The 19879-nt window shown below is 37.4% G+C and overlaps 1 protein-coding gene and 1 long non-coding RNA gene across 4 annotated transcripts in view; one reads left to right on the top strand and one right to left on the bottom strand.

The window, feature by feature from the left end:
* FKBP3 (FKBP prolyl isomerase 3) overlaps positions 1 to 19879 on the bottom strand; it is a 466553-nt gene that overhangs the window by 202633 nt on the left and 244041 nt on the right. The gene's annotated exons all lie outside the window — the stretch shown is intronic.
* LOC126957891 (uncharacterized) overlaps positions 1 to 19879 on the top strand; it is a 139170-nt gene that overhangs the window by 52866 nt on the left and 66425 nt on the right. For all 3 annotated transcript variants that reach the window (XR_007727002.1, XR_007727003.1, XR_007727001.1), the window contains 2 exons: positions 15772 to 15828; positions 17027 to 17098. This is a non-coding gene — a long non-coding RNA (uncharacterized LOC126957891). The remainder of the gene's footprint in view (positions 1 to 15771; positions 15829 to 17026; positions 17099 to 19879) is intronic.

Genomic DNA, 19879 nt, shown 5'->3' with positions numbered 1-19879 from the left:
AGAGAGAGAACTTCCATTATAGTTCCTTTCTGTAGGGAGAACACTCACAACCTGGAAATGAGTGATTTAATTGGGGATAAAGCAAAGTTTGAATGTTTTCTTCCTATTTTCATTAATTTAGTGGTTGCATCTGTTTTTCTTCAAAAATGTTATTATTTCATTATCAGCGATTTGATTCTTTGCCCCAGCATGTACTCTCATTTCTTCCATTATCGTGGCCAAAGGAAATAAGTGCTAAGAGCTGACAGTTCCAATTTCAGTGTCACATAATTGGTTGTTCACCATGTTGTCCTATAGCAACAAAAATAGTCGCTTGTGGTAATTTTTAACTCATCTCTGTTATGCAGTTTTATTCAATGGACAGTTAAATCTCTCTGACATTTTTCTACTACTCTTCTAACCTATCACTACTTTCCCACCTAGCCAAAGTTTTGAAGTGTGTAAGGTTTATTTGAAACTTAATTTGTTCCTTTTCAAGTATCCCAGTGGCTTCACACCACTCTATAAAAATCCATTGGAGAAAGAATCTGCTATGAATAATTTAAATCTTAATGTAAAGATAAATCAATATTTTTATTCTCATAGAGGTATTAGAATTTTCAAATGTTTCTAATTGCTAAATCAAAGATTTTTGCCCTATTAAAGTAATTTTGGAAATCAGTGAGTATGTGGATTAAAGGAGATAAAATTAGATAATCGATAAGGAAGCACTTTGAAATTGAAAAGCCTTTAGAAATATAAGGAACTAGATAAGGATACCCTTCCCTGCAAACTTGTTCTAATGTCCCTGTAACCAGGAAATGGATTACCACAAACAGGGCATTACACTAGAGTTCTTCAGACATTGACCTGATTCACCTGTTAGGACTACTCAACATTATCCATATTGGGTAGGAGGTTGGAGCTGATGATCTCAAATTGCCCTTCCAACTCTAAGTTTATAAGATTACATAAACCACCTCTGATGGAAGCACAGTAGGTCCAAATCCATTCTTTAATGCAGGAAGTCCTAATAAAGCTGTATTACAGGACCAAAATGTATCATTAAGGCAATTGACTAGGGACTAGCATTTGGGATAGACTGATCAATTCATTTATAAAATAGCAACAAAAAACATGGCAAAGTCATACTGATTCATTGTGAACTAAAGCCTATACTCAGGAAAGTGTGTTATTGGGTCGTTCTATGAGAAATTATAATCAGAGGAGTTTACTTCACTAATACTTCATGCAAAACACTTGGGCCTTTTATCTGCAAGCTCAGTGTGAGTTTACAATGTGATAGGAAAGCAAAAAAGCCTATACTATTTTTTAAATGCTATAATAGATGTACAGTACCCAGAATAATGTAGGTAACATTAGACCTCATCTGACATGTATAAAGTACCATGATTTAAGAGAAACATTGACAGTAAAAGCAAGATCATTTCTCAAGTTATATTAAGTACAATAGAAGGGATTGATTTTCCTTTTATCTTGCAGAAGATAGGATTTATGAGGAACCTAACTAAATATGTTAATGGCACTTAATGTCATATAGAAGAATGATTAGACTTACACAGTCATGGCTCCAGAGAATTAACTAGAAGAAACCACAGAAGTTTAAGAGAAGGATGGTTTGGCTTAGCCCCAAGCATATCTGTCTAATAATTGTAAAGGACTGCCTTTTGATCTAGTCCACACTCTGTGTATGATGGCATTGATGACCTAACTCTTTTACCACTCCCTGCATCCATGTCCTTTTCCATGTAACTTTGTAGTGCTTCCTGCTGAGGGCAGGGTGGTCTGTCCTGCCCCTTAACTCTGGGCTGAACTATGTGAATTGCTTGGCCAATGGGATATTAGCAGATGTGACACAAGCAGAGGATTGAAGTAGGCTTGCACATTGGTGTTTGTTTTCTCTTGCACCTTTGCCAGCACCACGTGAATATTGTTGGTCAATATGATTGAACGATGAGATGTACATAGGGCAGAATGTCACCCTCATCATCCCAGTTGAAGCCTTCTTAAATCATCTGAGGGCCTGCTGTCCTCTGGACATTTGAGTTGAGTACAACTAAGCCCAGAATTGCCCAAGGCAAGCCCAGTTTAAATTGCTGACCCATTTATTTATTATAAGCTAAATAAATGCTTATGGTTTGAAGTTACTGTGTTTTGAGGTGTTTTTATGCAATATTACTGTGCCGATAGATAACTGATACATTACCTGTTGTTTGGTCATATTCAAGAGAGAAATGGATAGCCATTAGTTAAGACTGTTTTAGAAATGGACACTTGAATTAGGCGGACATAGACTAGATGAGTTCCAAAGATGGTTCCTGCTTCAGGGACTAACATGGTAATATTCATATAATAATTCACACTTAATGAGCAGTTACTATCTGCCAGGCATTGTTTTTAGGGCTTTAAACATAAATATTAGTATTTACTCCAAGGAGGTAGTTATTCTCATTATTCTTATGATATTTATTGTTAAGGAAACAAGCACAGATCACACAACTAGTAAGTGGTAGATCTAGGATTAAATCTAGGCACCTGACTCCAGAAATCGCACTCTATCAGTGCACCATGCTCACACTGGCCCTTGAGCTATGTTCAATATTTCTTTTCTTTTTTCTTTTTTCTTTTTTTTGTTGGAAGAAGGGGAACAGGATTTCACTCTTTTGCACAAACTGGAGTGTAGTGGTGTGATCACAGCTCACTGCAGCCTCGACCTCCTGTGCTCAAGCAATCCTCCTCTCTAAGCCTCTCAAGTAGTTAGGACTACAGGTGTGCACCACCACACCCAGCTAATTTTTTATTTTTTGTAGACAAGGTCTTACTATATTGATCAGGCTGGACTCAAACTCTTGGCCTCAAGCAATCCTCCTACTTTGGCTTCCCAAAGTGCTGGCATTATAGGCATGAGCCACTGTGCCTGACCTATTCAGTATTCCTTTTTTTTTTTTTTTTTTTTTTTTTTTTTTTTGAGACGGAGTCTCGCTCTGTCTCCCAGGCTGGAGTGCAGTGGCCGGATCTCAGCTCACTGCAAGCTCCGCCTCCCGGGTTCCCGCCATTCTCCTGCCTCAGCCTCCCGAGTAGCCGGGACTACAGGCGCCCGCCACTTCGCCCGGCTAGTTTTTTGTATGTTTTAGTAGAGACGGGGTTTCACAGTGTTAGCCAGGATGGTCTGGATCTCTTGACCTCGTGATCCGCCCGTCTCGACCTCCCAAAGTGCTGGGATTACAGGCTTGAGCCACCGTGCCCGGCTCCTATTCAGTATTCCTAAAGCCCACTGGAAAACGGGCATTTATGTCTGCATATATTGAATGGAAAAATTAATCATTAGTTTTCTAAATGTATTTTTTCATATAGGAAAGATTAACCATTTATTTATAGTATTATATATAAATATATATATTTATATAAAATATATATTTATATGCATAAACTAAAATATAGTAATATACATAAAAATTCTACATATTCATAGGCTACAGTGATATTTTGATACATGTATGCAATATACAAGGATCAAATCAGGGCAGTTAACATATCCATTACCTTAAACATTTATCATTTATTTGTGTTGTAAACATTCAAAATCCTCTCTTTTAGCTTTTTGAAAATATACACTAACCTGTTGTTAACAATATTCTCCCTTCAGTGCTACATAACACTGGAACTTATTCTATCTAGCTGTAATTTTATTTTATTTTTTTGAGATGGAGTCTTGCTCTGTTGCCCAGGCTGGAGTGCAGTGGCACCATCTTGGCTGACCACAGCCTCTGCTTCCCTGGGTTCAAGCAATCTTCCTGCCTCAGCCTGCCGAGTAGCTGGGACTACAGTTGCATGCCACCATGCCCGGCTAATTTTTGTATTTTTTTTTTAGTACAGTCGGGGTTTTACCATGTTGGCCAGGCTGGTGTTGAACTCCTGACCTCAAGTGGTTCACCCGCCTCGGCCTCCCAAAGTGCTGGGATTACAGGCCTGAGCCACCACACCTGGCCTATCTAGCTGTAATTTTTTTTTTTTTTTTTTTTTTTTGAGACGGAGTCTCGCTCTGTCGCCCAGACTGGAGTGCAGTGGCCGGATTTCAGCTCACTGCAAGCTCCGCCTCCCGGGTTTACGCTATTCTCCTGCCTCAGCCTCCCGAGTAGCTGGGACTACAGGCGCCAGCCACCTCGCCCGGCTAGTTTTTTGTATTTTTTAGTAGAGACGGGGTTTCACCGTGTTAGCCAGGATGGTCTCGATCTCCTGACCTCGTGATCCGCCCGTCTCGGCCTCCCAAAGTGCTGGGATTACAGGCTTGACCAACCGCGCCCGGCCTCTAGCTGTAATTTTTATCATTAACCAGCCTCACCCTATCCTCCTCTCCCCACTCTCCTACTTAAACCCTAAAAGTCTCTATTCTACTCTCTACTTCTGTGAGCTCCTTTTTTTTTATTTTTAGCTCCCACATATGAGTGAGAACTTGTTGTATTTATCTTTCTGTGTCTGACTTATTTCATGTAACATAATGTTCTCTAGGCTCATCCGTGTTGTTGCAAATGACAAGAGTTCCCTCTTTTTTGTTAATGGCTGAATAGTATGCCATTGTGTATACATATCACGTTTTCTTTATCCATTCATCTGTTGATGGACATTTGGGTTGATTCATATCTTGGCTATTGTGATTAGAGCTGCAGTAAACATAGGGGTGCAGGTATCTCTTCAATAAACTGATTTCCTTTTCTTTGGATAAATACTCACTAGTGGGATTGCTGGGTTGTATGGTAGTTCTATTTTTAGATTTTTGAGAAATCTCCATAATGTTTTTCACAATGGCTGTACTAATTTACATTCCCATTCCCACTAACAGTGCATGAGTTTTTTTTTTTTTTTTTTTCCTCCACTTGATATAGGAAAGCATAAGTCATTTTAGATAAAAATTAAAAAGAGGTCCTTACTGGTTAAAACCTTGGTAGCTACTGTTTTAAGCAGTCTTCAGTCTTTAATATTCTATGATTTTTAGAGACATCTTATTCTTTTTTTTTTTTTTTTTTTTTGAGACAGAGTCTCACTTTGTTGCCCAGGCTGGAGTGTAGTGGCAGGACCTTAGCTCACTGCCACCTCCACCTCCTGGGTTCAAACGATTCTTATGCCTCAGCCTCCCGAGTGACTGTGATTACAGGCCCCCACCACCACGCCCGGCTAATTTTTATACTTTTCAGTAGAGGTGGGATTTCACCATGTTGGCCAGTCTGGTCTCGAACTCCTGACCTCAGGTGATCAGCCGGCCTCAGTCTCCCAAAGTGCTGGGATTACAGGTGTGAGCCACCGTGCCCAGCCTAGATACACCCTATTCTAATACTAAAATACAAAGGTTTCTTTTTTCTTTAAAATACTAATCTAGTGAAATGCATTGTATACAAATTGCACTAGAGCACTTGTTTTACACTAAATTCTTCATAGGGCCATTCCTGAAGGAAATATAAGTTTATAGGTAATAGTGGAATATTCTGCTTATCTATCAAGGAAGATGTGTTATAGCATAAAGAGAATTAAATAGAAAATGCATATTAGCCAAACTATGGGCAGTAGCATTGTGTTGCAATAAAAGCCCTGTAATTACATTACATGTGGCAACAGAATTAGGAATAACTTTAAGTTTGTAAATTAAACATGTTGGCTATGTTAACATTTTGGGAAACATGACTCAATTTTTCATGTCTTAGTGGGTGCTGTAATTAACTATGCTACTTTAGTGGTAGCAAATCCAAACTTCGATACATTCTCTGTAGCACAGGATAAATATTGAATAAGACTCAGTTTGAATTGTTGAAAAACATCTTTTATAAATCTACTAAATTTATGTAATATGAATTTAGCAGATGAGCTGTTTTAAAATTATTTTAAAAATTATATTCTCTTCTGCATTGCTTGCTTTTTCTAAAATCATACCTATTTTTAAACTAGGGAAGTTGACAGCAATGTGGTAGGATGTAGAGCTTGTGACTGATCTGTTTTGAATGTTTCATTTCTTAAAAAAAATCACTACTTTTCAAAAACTGTCTTAATGCATGTGATCTCCAGCATTCCTCATACACTGCGAAAAGGAATCTACATGTTTTTCAATATGCAAAAATATTAGACCTGATGTTTCTACATAATGTATTTATTTTAAAATGTAAACATTTATTGTGATGATCCGTCAGTCAGTTGAACCTTCTTGGCAGTATTGCATTGGCAGTTTAAATTAGGGTATCCTGGACCAAAACTGATTTATTAACTTTCTGTAGATTTGCTCACACAGTTGCCCTTTCACATCTATGAGTGGATTTTCCTGTTCACACAAAGGTGAAACTAAGTGGAAAACAAACAATTTCTTTACACAGAAAGTATTACTTAACATGACAACAAACACATACCTATACCAGGGATGGAAAACATGTTATTACACTATTTCGTGCCCACAGTAAGGAATAGTAATTAATAACTCTTTTCCCCTGAACTCAGATTCAAATTTGGAAAATGTTACTGATTTTGAAATTTTGTAAGAAGTTGTTCTGATATATTAAAAAATACGTCTCCACTTTTATTGAGCAAATATAATATTTTTTTTGTTTCAAATGATACTTCATTGGTTATTCTTAATTGATTACTCTAGGCAGCTGCTGCCAATTGATTGGAGCTATAGATATGTTCGAAGCTGTTTATTATCCTGGAGTTACACTGAACATAGAAATGCCCAAATGATTGATCAGAATTTTAATGTAAGAAAAAGTAAACATCTAATGATCACTCTCTAGGTACCAGGTGCTGAGTGTAGTGTTATACGTGTATTAACTCGTAATTCTCATAGCATCCCTATGAAATAGGTATTATCATTATTTTTATTTTATAAACAAGGAAACTGAGGCTTAAAAGAGTTAAGTAAACTTGCCCCAAATCATAGAGTTTGTAAATTAATGGTGCTAATATTACCTTCTTTTGATTTAGATTTACCTTAGATTTGATTTGATTTAGATTACCTCCTTTTGACTTATAGCCTGGGTTACTTCTTTTCATTGAATTGCTTAGTGGTGGTCAACATTCTATTTCAGGCTTCCTCCATTCTGTGTCAATGGCACAATTGTGCAGAGCTGCCTTCTTCCCTGGAAGTAGGTGGAGGACCTGTTTTTTTGAGTGTGTAAAGGAAAGAAATGAGCCAAAAAGCACATCTTGAAAAAAACGTGTTATAGCATAGCATTGGGAATTTGGAACATCCTATTGATTTTGAAATCATGTAAGATGTTGTCCTGATATATTAAAAATAATCATCCTTTTAAATTAAGGAAATATAATATTTTCTTGGTTTGAAATTATGCTTTATTGGTTATTATATGAAAAGTAGCTTAATTGGAATTAAACATTACCTTTTAACATGAGTTGAGAATGAAACCAAAACCTTAAATTGCACCCTAAAGTGCAGTTATAGAACTGACAGTGTGTACAGTCCTGGAAAATACTACTTCATAAAGAATAATAGACTTTAATGCTCTGCTTAGGATTTCAATGTCACAATTAAAAATTCTACAGGATAGTTAATTGAATATTTTATGCTTCTAGAAAGGGCCTTGATCCTCAGAATTGCATACTAGTTCTCAAATTCCTTTTATATAATGCTGAATTCCTTTAAGGAATTAAAAATTCATTTATATTTCACATGAGTACATATATAGTTTTACCAACTTTTTAAATGAGAGAAATATCTAGAATTAATGTGTTAACTTTACATTTTTTGGCTGAGTTAGACTTCTGGAACATAAAATATCCATGCAGATATCATGATTCCCCCATGTAATCCTGCACCCTTTATATGAGCAATTATAATTACTTTTCTAACTCTGATGTTACTGAGTTGTCAGATGAGGTTGGAAAACATTTCATGCCCTGATTTTCCCAATTTTCATGTATTAATAATCTTATTTGGCCTTTTCCCTTTTCTGTTTTGTAAGTTTTGAGCTTTTCAGCCTAGCCTTTATTTTTCTCTTGATGCTAATTTATGAAATTCAGGTACTAGCAGTAAAACTGTAGGGACTTCTAACAGCTGATGAAAATCTCAGCATGATAAGAAAGATAAAATATTCCCTCTTCCTCTATATCTGTAGAAACATGGGCACAATTTTATTTTTGTCATAAAACCACTCTTGGAAAGTTTATTTTTAGCAAAGGAATCTTGTAAGATGCCTGAATTTCACGCATTGTTGCCATGTTCTGGGAAAGTAACCTGTAACCTCTAAAAAATCTGCAATCTTTTGCTCATCTTACATAATAATTTTTTGTTCTGAAAATAATATTTAAATCAACATTCTTTTTTTCTGAAGATAAAAATACTTGGAAGTTGAAAAGCTTAACAGACATTAAGTGAGAAGGGAATTATTGGCAGTTCCTTACCTGTAACATGCAGAGAGGAAAAACACATGTTGAATTTCTTATTTGAATTAAAAGTTTAGGAGCCTAATCTATTTGATTAGAACTGTTTGTTACATTTATGATTATGTCTTACTGAAAAAAAAAAGGTTGAAAGGCTCTCATGAAATTATTGTGGTGTATGCCACACCTGCAGGGCAGAGAGAAAAGATGTCTGTCATTTGTCTGGTGTCTGTGATTTAGGCATCAATGCCAGATTTTTCTCATTTGAATAATCGAGGCTGTTACTTAATAAAACATGTCAGCCCAGGTCCAGGTGAATGGGAGGCACATAGTTGTGGCCACTGAGGCAAGAGCGGGCACAAGTCAGGACTCCAGTAGGGCTGTTGCTTCATTGCTGGCCCAGTGGACTTTGCATTTGCCACAAGCTTAAGTGGAGTTGGACAATTGGGCAATTGGAGGAGTACGGATATTCTCCTTTGGAGTTATTTTCCTCCTTTTCTTTTTTTATTTTTTTTCTCCAGCACTAGCTCTCCTCCCTTTCCAATGTAAAATAACTTTGTGTGATCTGACATTGACCAGAAGTAGGAAACTTTTGAGGAATTAGGAATGTTCCATTCTTCTCTTGAGAGTCTTCCTTGCATTTTGATTTACTGCCTCCCTTTCCACTTTCCTGTAAGCCACTGGGTGAGCATAAGTTAAAGCATAAAAACCAGACTCCTCTGGACCACTGAGGACCTTCCCCAAAGGAGAGATTGATAACTAATTTTGCGTTTATTGTCTCTCATTTCCCTTCCTGCAAAAATCCTGGAAAAATCCAGGAAGGGAAATGAGTGGTTGTTTTTGAGACTTTCAGTTAATAAGGTATAGATAGATAGATTTTGCTTTACCTAAGCCTGGTGAGAGTAACTGTAAATTGAGCTTTCCAAATAAGAAAAGTTTTAATGCACGTTATTATGGCATGTGCTTTTCTAGAACTGCTAGGCAATTTTCAATATGCATAAATCTCAGTCTTGGTTCACTTATGGTAACATTATGTTATTGGATGATGGATTGAGGTCAGAAAGAAAGAACAGTATCTCAGACCATTAGGTTGTGCCTTTTCACACCAACTTAGGTTGTCATTTTAAATTTTTTTTATGAGGAATACTATCAATATGAACCAGACACTACAGTTGTTGAAGTCCTTCTTGCATCTGAAATGCATTACTGGGCCACCTGAGATGAGAAATATGAGATTGTAGATTAAGACAGTTATGTGGTGTTTCTAACTTTTTAACAATGAATATTGATGGATACACAGTTAACCTTATTTGCGAAACATCACTTGGTCATAATTATAGAATTTAAAAATGACTCATGTTAGTTTTGAATGAAGCCAATGTGAAACCCAATATATACAATTTCAACTTTATGCATTAGAATAAATATTCACTTTACATTTTGAATGATTAAAATAGAAGGTTTGTTTGGAATGCATAATTAAAACTGTTTTCAAATATGAGTACTTCTATCTCTTGAAGATTAAATGGTATTATAAGATAAATAATCACTAATATGATAAAAAATCAATATGGTAAAAAAAGATAAAGTTTATATTAATTGCAGTGACAATTAATATCCCACTCTGATGTTTCTCTGATATCTTTTCTTTTAGATCCTGATTCTTTTTTTTTTTTCTTTTTTCTTTTGAGAAGGCATTTCGCTCTTGTTGCCTAGGCTGGAGTGCAATGGCACGATCTTGGCTTACTGAAACCTCCGCTTCCCAGGTTCAAGCGATTCTCCTGCCTCAGGCTCCCAAGTAGCTGGGATTATAGGCTTTTGCCACCACACCTGGCTAATTTTGTATTTTTAATAGAGACGAGGTTTCACCATGTTGGTCAGGCTGGTCTCAAATTCCTGGTCTCAAGTGATCTGCCCACCTCAGCTTTCCAAAGTGCTGGGATTTACAGGCATGAGCCACCGTCCCCCACCAATCCTGACTCTTTTGAATCTGGGTTTTGATTATATAATATGTGCACATGCATGCATGCATGTGTGTTGTATGTAGTCTCATTATGTTATTCTTTTGAATTTGTTTTTGTTACTAAATCCTATCACGAGTTATAATTACAAAAAAAAAAAAAAAAACCCAAACAATAGTATCAAACCCAGCCGAACACAAATCAAAGCAAAAGAAGAAAAACACCCATTCTTCCAAAAGATCACACCCATAGGGTTACTGAACATAATTTTAAAATCCTTTGGAGATGTTACCTATTTTTTGGGGGGAGGGCGTTTTATTAATACTCAAATCAGTCTCCCTGAGCACTTGAGGATCAGTTTTTAAGGTGAGTGGGGGGGCGGGGGACAGTGAGTCGGGTGTGCTGAATGGTTGGGTCAGAGATGAAATCATAAGGACTCTCAGCTTTCCTCTTGTGGTGAATCGGTTCCTTGGTGGGGGCCACAAGATCTGATGAGTCAGTTTATTGATCTGGCTGGTGCCAGCTGATCCATAAAGTGCAGGACCTGCAGAATATCTCAGGCACTGATCTTAGGTCTTATAATAGTGATGTTATCCCCAGGAGCAATTTGGGGAGAGTCAGAATCTTGTAGCCTCCAACTTCATGACTCCTAAACCATAATTTCTAATCATCTGCTTAATTCATTAATCTTACAAAGGCAGCCTAGTCCCCAGGCAAGAAGGGGGCTTCTTTTGGGGAAGGGGCTGTTGTCCTCTTTGTTTTAAACTATAAACTACAAACTAAGTTCCTCCCTAAGTTAGTTCAGTCTATGCCTAGGAATGAACAAGGACAGCTTGGAGGTCAGAAGCAAGATGGATTTGGTTAGGTCAGGTCTCTTTCACTGTCTCAGTTATAATTTTGCAGGGGCAATTTCAATCCCTCCCTTTGGGTTTTGTAATGCCTTAATCTTAAGGTGTGGGCTAATTAAGATGGAAAAAGGAGGAAGGCCACTCTAACTTCTTCCTGCTTACCAGGGCATAGTGGGGTAGGTGTTGACCTCTAGGTAAGAGGAGTGGAACCGCTTTGCAGTTGTCTTGCGTATACTCCAGCAGGCTGGGCTGGGGTTCCAAGGCTTGCATGGCAAAGGTGTTAGTATTCTCATTTATAGTTTAAGTACACCTTTTAAGCAAACAGCATACTATAAGGTCAATAATGAGTTCTAAAATAAGGAGTGCAGTTTCCAGTTTTAAAAGTAAAGATTTGAAAGCATTAGTTTGGGGACTTGTAGCCCACAAATAATTTAAGATTTAGTCCAAAGTGCAGGAAAAAAACTCAGGAACAGCTAACAGTTGTACTATAGTTTTTTTTTGAAGCATAATTTTTCTCTCTCCAGTACCCATTTTTATTTATTTATTTATTTATTTATTTATTTATTTATTTTTTTTGAGACGGAGTCTCGCTCTGTCGCCCGGGCTGGAGTGCAGTGGCCGGATCTCAGCTCACTGCAAGCTCCGCCTCCCGGGTTTACGCCATTCTCCTGCCTCAGCCTCCCAAGTAACTGGGACTACAGGCGCCCGCCATCTCGCCCGGCTAGTTTTTTGTATTTTTTTTAGTAGAGACGGGGTTTCACCGTGTTCGCCAGGATGGTCTCGATCTCCTGACCTCGTGATCCACCCGTCTCGGCCTCCCAAAGTGCTGGGATTACAGGCTTGAGCCACCGCGCCCGGCCCCATTTTTATTAAAAATAAATCATAGTAAGTCAAATTTACTTGCAAAATAAGTTTTAGTCTTATTGTGCTCTGGCTGATTATTTACATAAAGTGCAGTGGGAATAATTATTTGCCATATAGGCTCTTTTAATTTTGGCTTTGCTGAAACTTTGTTCTATAAGGAATCTCAGATTGTACTTTTTAAAGCCTTGAAGTCCAGCCATGGATTTATCTCTTTCACTTTGCCTGAATTTTCCTCCATTCAAGGTCCTAAGATAACTTGGGGCTCCTGGCTTGTCAGAAAGTTACATGCTTTACTTACCATGGGTCAGGAGTCCTCTACAGGGAATGCAGAGACAAGGTATGAGGCCAGCTTTCCTGAGGGTCTTTTATTGGCTCTATAAGTCAAATTTGATTCCTTAAAGCAGTCTGTTGAAATCTGAAAGCATGCCATTCCAATCCAAATCCTGGTAAAATGACCACTTTCTCTAATTGTGTTCTGTTATAAAAGAAAACAGATTCTCAATGCACTCATCCAAATAACTATACTGCCATAAGTTGAGAGTACTCACACACAGTTCTGGAGAAATCAGGTAGAGAGAAAGCAATGTGCTTCAAATTTTGCTCACAGGAGTTACATTTTACTCAACTGCTAAAAGTTGTAGTAGCTCAAAAGGACAAAAGTTTCTTGACTCTTAGAAACAAAAGAATTAGCCATGTTTAATACATTAGCTCCTTACGAGAGTCCTAGAAGTTTGTTTTTTTCTTCTCTTCCAATAGCATAATTTCTAAAGTTATCAGAGACCTGCATTTATGTGTACTGTCAGAGTCCTATATCTGATTATAAATTGCCTTTTGAAAAGGATCAAAGCAAGACAACAATTGTCTGTGGATGGCAAAAGTCTTAGGATAGCTACTATTAAAGCCACAACTGACTAGAAATTTTGGCTACTTCTGTGGCATGCAACAATTTTACATAACAATTATAATTATTAATAATGTATACTAAGTCATGTCACAATTATAGGAGTTTCCCATAATTCTGGAACATATACCAATAACACATATTGTACAAATACAGCCTAAAGAAAGCCAAACACCATTTCATATTTGACAATGCTTCCCATATGATTTTTATACCAAATATGCCATTTTTGGACTTTAGGGGACCTAATATCTAAAAGGTCAATTTCGGTCAGAAGGAGACATAATTTATAATTTGATTTTGGAAAGTCTGTCAAATATCAAAGTGTAAAACACTGGCTATCACAAAATAAGATCACAGATTATTCATTTAGCCAAACTGGTGACTCAAAAAAATTTTTTTTAATGGCAAAACCCACGTTCACTGATAGAGGAGAGAATCAGCTTTCTAAACAACAAGACCCAATAAAGACAGCATGAGGTCACCTGAATCTGTCTCTTTTGTCTGCCTTCTTCCTTTTTTCCTGCCATTTACCCAGGAGGACAAACGAAAACCTTTCATTATCTTTTAATATTACAGGAAAATCTTGTTCAAAAGAGAAAGCCAAATTTCACCTTTGCATTAGTGTACTATTAATGTTAAAGCCAATTCTTAATAAAGCCTTGTAAACAAATTTATATAATCTTAATTAGCTTAACCATAAGGTAAAATTCTCATAAACTTTTTATAACCCCTTAAATTTTTTTGTTAAAGAGCAGAACAATGCTCTAAGAAGGCTCTGTTATACTTTTATTACAATGTTCAATTTATGGGATGTTAGCTATTATTAAATCAGGGACAGGGATGATTCAGAGTTGTTTTTTCTGTGATACTATGTGGATATGAGAGGTCCCAATTAGAAACTTTTAGTTCTGAGACAGATTTATAGGCTGATGTTATGGGGAAGAAAGCAAGACAGTGATAAAAAATAGAGCATCAAGACAAGATAAAAAGAGCAGTTATTTCCCATTTCCCAGTGGACTGGACCACAGGATCTCTGAAGCTCTACCACTGTCACTCTTTTTGTGGTGGTTGTGGCAGGCACTACCTTGCACATTTGCGCTCTCTCTCTCTCTCTCTCTCTCTCTATATATATATATATATAAATACAGTGATATATGTATAATATAATACACACAAATAAATGCTAACTTCATCAAAGTCTTCCCTTTTTAATAGTTTAAAATCTTTTCTATCATTTTCTTAGATATAGGAGATCCGGAAAGATTGAGTTGCTGGGGAAGCTATTTTTTTTTTTTCACATTGACACAGATTTTCCCACTAAACACACCCATGTAAATGAGCAAACGTCCTAGGACTACTCTTACTTGGGTTCATTGGTTACCTTGTAGTTATATTTTACACATAGGATAAACATGACAGTATTTCCTGATTTTGACCCTGCATTTTGAAATTTGTGTCTAATTAATTGTTAGGTTCAGATAGAAAAATTAGTTTTGCCATGAGAGGATGGGCACAGTTGGAGTATTTGCTCAGTTCTGGACAGTCAGTGCCACTGCTTTTGATGGCTGTGAGCCATAGTAATTAGTGGTAGCAGAGAGCTGTGACAAGAGCAGATATTTATGATACCTATGCGGCCTTGTATAGAATTACAATTATAGGTAAGGTCAAAAGGGGTTGGGATTATATGCCACCCTCCAGGTTTTTAAAATTTGTTTTCAGAGTTTCAACTCATCCCGTTTGAAGAAGTCCCAATCATCTTGGGTCAGTAGAGGGGCAGTGTGGTATATGGAAGAAACAGATGGACTCTGAGTCTTGGCTTTGTTTTTAGCTTTCTGAGCCTCAATTCTTTACTTGAAAAATGAGGATAAGTAATATTGTTTACTGCATCACAATGTAATCTGAATTAAATGTTATAATGTATATTTAAGTGCTTTTGTAAAATTGCTAAGAGCTATAAAAATGGCACTAAATAAGTACTTCTACGCAGCCTCCCCTCCTTCATGCATTTATTTCTCCTATTTATGTCAGCTCTAAGTAGTATAATGACCATATTTGGGGATAAAGAACTAGACTAAAGTGAAAGGAATTTATTTTGCTCTGTGGGAATTTGTGTACGCTTTCCTTAGCCTTTCTATTTCTTTTAGATTGAGAGTTTGTGCAGATGAGAAAAAAATTATTTTCTTAGGAAGATGTTACTTAAATAACTTTATACACAAAGTGTAGCAAACAACTGATGTTATAAATTTGTTAGTTTAGCATATATAACGTATAACATGTAATGCACATCATCTAAAGGAGGGAAGAAAAAGAAATGATAAAATAATGAGCATTTATGGTGATGAAGGCAATTTGCTTCACCTGCTCCTGGATTAATATTCAAGGCTGTTTGGCACCAGTTGGGCTGACCTTTCTATGGTGCATAAGGAAGAAACAGCAGGATAAGAATGAGCAAGGAAGCCATTTCACACATACACTGGTCTGTCTTCCTTAGTCAGCTGTCCTAATGGCCACCCAGTTGTAGGCTTTTATCCAGTGCTTACAGGCGGCTTATCATAACTTGCAGCTTGTTTCTTTAGGGCATTCTTTCCCACACCCTACAAGGTAATGGGCTATGCTGCATGTGTTCTATCTGATAAAGTCTCCTTAACAAACTTAATTATTACGGACAGGTCCAGTAATGCTCATATTAACTTGTATTCTATTCTATGTATTCTATTCACACTTATGTATTCTATATAAAGACATATAACTTTTACACCCTTATATATCTAGACACATGAATTATTCAGCACTCAGAGGCATATGCCTTTATTTACAGATGTGGAGAAATAACAGCCATTACATTGTAAATGGTCAAGGAGAGTGAACCCAAAATGTAAGTGTGAAGTTTTCTTCAGATCCTTCCACGAGAGGAAGCAAGTCATGCTATCCTATTAATAATTAACACTGTCCTGACATTAATTATACGGATGTCAGACAAATCAGATGACTTATCTTCTCGTCTCTTTTACTGAAAATAATGTTAATAGAGCTTTGTATGGCTGAGTGTCAATATGGTGAATTTCCTTTGTTGATCTCTTCCCTGTTAACAGCTTAGACTAGTGTTTTTCAAACATTTTGACTTGTGACCCATAGTAAGGATGCATTTTGTGTCATGACTCAACATATGTGTACCTATATACAAATATATCACATAATTAAAATAATTAATATCACGATCCACTAAACAGTTGCAAAGCATAGCTTGAAAACATTTTGCTATTTGAAACCCAGTTAGCTGAGTTCTGGAGATTCATTTTCTAAGGATCGATTACAACTACTTCAGAAAACAAGGCTAATGTGGGAATGGTGAAGACTGATTTCTCTTTTCTTTTTCTGGAGATGGAGTCTCACTTTGTTGCCCAGGCTGGAATGCAGTGGCACAATCTTGGCTCACTGCAACCTCTGCCTCCCAAGTTCAAGCAAAAATCCTGCCTCAGCCTCCCAAGTAGCTGGGACTACAGGTGCACGCCACCACGCCCGGCTCATTTTTTGTATTTTACTAGAGATGAGGTTTCACTGTGTTGCCCAGGCTGGTCTCGAACTCCTGACCTCAAGTGATATTCCCACCTCGGTCCCCCAGAGTGCTAGGATTACAGGCATGAGCCACAGTGCCCACCTTGATTTCTTTCACTATATATACTTTTAAGATTTCTGAAGCTTGTCTTCTGGGATGAAGGAGTGTCACTGTGGCCTATTTGAAATATCAAAGAATAAGATAAAACATTGATACGCTTAGAAACTTTTTAGGACAAAGATAGCAAGCTTTCCTGACAAAACGCCTTTTCCTTCTTCCTCTCCTCCTCTTTCCTTGTTAAATGGATATAGATGTATATTAAGACAGGGGAGGAATGGATGAAAACTTATAAAGTTATTGTAATATGGAGACTTAGAAGATCTTCATAAAAGCTTCTTTCTATGTCAGGGTGAGATCCTCTTTGATCTCTGTAATGTAAATGAAGTAGGATATGTCACCAATAAAATCTTAGAATCTGCCAGTCAAATTATCTTTGACTTAATTTATGTTACTCCAGGACCTTAGGAGCTGTTGCTACTGGGGAGTGTTGTGTGGAGCAGGAGAGCTGAATTCTTGTAGCCTCTATAAGGTCAGTGATTTGCCTGTTCTATCCCTAAACTGCTATGGCATTTACTGTTTATTACAGACAATATAGTTCTTTGCTATATGCTGCTTTCTGATGATAAAGTCAATTATTTCTTGCATGTGAATTGTGTCTCTTCTAGTGAATTTCTTGAGAACATCTTTTATTTAGTTTTTGTATCCTTTGCATAGCTCTAGTTAACTATTCAACTCCTCCCAAACACCTATTATTTTATTTAGTGGAAGAGAAGGAAGAATATTACATCCTTCTGTTCCATATTTAGACCAATCAACTCACTTCAAGTATTGTATAGCCTCCTTCTAGATTGAACAGAGGCAGAAATGTCAATTACATTAAGTTTACTTTCAACACTTCTTAATTATTAAATTTATTCAAGTAATTCATTCCACATATAATTAGTGAGATTTCTTACGTATTAGACACTACGCAAGGAACATAATTATGAGCAAAATATTGTGGATCTTCCTTCCTTCCTTCCTTCCTTCCTTCCTTCCTTCCTTCCTTCCTTCCTTCCTTCCTTCCTTCCCTCCTTCCCTCCATCCCTCCCATCTATCTTTCTTTCCTTCTTTCCTTCTTTCTTTCTTTCTTTTCCTTCCTTCCTTCCTTCCTTCCTTCCTTCCTTCCTTCCTTCCTTCCTTCCTTCCTTCCTTCCTTCCTTTCTCTCTCTCTCTCCCTTCCTCGCTCCCTGCCAACCTTCCTTCCTTCCCTCCCTCCTTCTTCCTCCTCCTCCTTTTCTTTCTTTCGTTCGTTCATTCATTCTTTTTTTCTTTCTTTCCTCCTTCCTTCCTTCCCTTCACTCCCTTCCCTTCCCTTCACTCCCTTCCCTTCCTTTTCATTCCCTTCCCTTCTCCTTCCTTCCTTCCCCTCTTTCTTTTCTTTTTATCTCTCCCTCTTTTTCTCTCTTCCTTCCTTCCTCTTTATTTTCTTTTTCTTTTCTCTCTCCCTCTCTTTCTCTTTTTCTTTTTCTCCTTCCTTCCTTCCTTCCTTCCTTCCTTCCTTCCTTCCTTCCTTCCTTCCTTCCTTCTTTCCCTTCCTCCCTCCCTCCCTTCCTCTCTCTCCCTTCCTTCCTTCCTCCCTCCCTCCCTTCTCTCTCTCTCCCTCCCTCCCTCCCTTCCTTCCTTCCTTCCTTCCTTCCTTCCTTCCTTCCTTCCTTCCTTCCTTCCTTCCTTCCTTCCTTCCTTCCCTCCCTTCTTTCCTTCCCTCCCTTCTTTCCCTTCCCTCCCTCCCTTCCTTCCTTCCTTCTTCTTTTTCGCTCTGTCACCCAGGCTGGAGTTCAGTGGCACAATCTTGGCTCACTGTAGCCTCCACCTCCCAAGTTCAAGTGATTCTTCTGCTTCAGCCTCCCAAGTAGCTGGGATTACAGGCATGTGCCACCACCCCCAGCTAATTTTTACATTGTTAGTAGAGACAGGGTTTCACCATGTTGGCCAGGCTGATCTCAAACTCCTGTCCTCAAGTGATCTGTCTGCCTCAGCCTCTCAAAGTGTTAGGATTACAGGCGTGAACCACCACACTTGGACATTACAGTATATTCCTACATTTATTTTTTTTACAAACCTAGTATTCTCATGTTTTCCTAAATCTTCACTATTGATTCCTTATATTCTCTTCTAAATCTACCCTCATTCTTTTCTTTACACTGTAGTATAAATAACCAATAATAAATTAAAGTATTATCTCAAGACACATTTATACTTTTTTGAACTAACGAGATTTCTTTAAACTAAAGGAAGAAATTTAATCAATAGCCAGAAATAGTGGCCAAGTTTTATTACGCAGTTACCACGTTCCATGCACTTCTTTAATCACTGCATGTGGATTAACTAATTTTCACAGTAGCACAGTCATGTAGCCACTATTATTATGTTAGCCTTATAGATGAGAAAACGAAAGCACAAATAATTGAAGTAGCTTGCCTAAAGCCACTAGGCCCTTCTATGGTGAAACAAGGATTTGAAACTAGGTAATTTGAATGTGAATTGTGTCTCTTCTAATGAGTTTCTTGAGAATGTCTTTTATTTAGTTTGGCTAAATAAATTTTGGCTTCACTATTCATGCTGTCAAACACAACCTTATGTTACCTATATTACCACTGAGTTATTTCTTTAGAAGATTGATTATTCCAGGTCCATGAAATCATATATTGAGTAAAAACAATTTCAGGTAGGCTCTATTTCCAACTCAAGGCAAGTCCTTTCACTGCATTGAAACCCACAGTAGTACTCCTGTCTTTGCTCTATGCCTTCTTCTAGATGGGAGTTGAGACCCTGCTCTTTGTCAGAATTTATTTTTACATACAATTTGATTAAAAGAAAAATGGTTATATTATTCCTAGGGAAGCTTTAGTTGATTGGTGTGCCAATTATTAAGCCATTGTTTTCCAGCTCCAAGTTGACCTTCTATAATTGGTAATGCTGGGTCTGAGACTCTGCCAACTATTTGTTCTTGGCTAGTTTCCTATTAGGATCTGCCGGGAGCAGTAGAGGGAGATTGGAAGGCAGGAGGTGAGAGAAGCGACTGCTCATTTCTGATTGTTTGCTATTACCATCAATGTCATCCCAGCAATGCAACTTTATCTGGGTATCCAGGATATTATTTTGGGAACAAAATTTAAGGAGGCTGACCTTGCATTTGCAGGAGATGAGCAATTATCTCCTTAAATTTTGTGTCCTAAGTGCCTCACTTGCATCACCCTCTAGTCCTTGTCATAAAAACTACTATTAACAATTTGGTATGTTTCATTATAGTCTTTTGTAAAACACACTT

The sequence above is a fragment of the Macaca thibetana genome, chromosome 7 (genome assembly GCF_024542745.1).
Source record: "Macaca thibetana thibetana isolate TM-01 chromosome 7, ASM2454274v1, whole genome shotgun sequence".
NCBI lineage: Eukaryota > Metazoa > Chordata > Mammalia > Primates > Cercopithecidae > Macaca > Macaca thibetana.
Note: the sequence above shows the minus strand (reverse complement) of the source record. Positions and strands in the feature narration are given on the sequence as shown.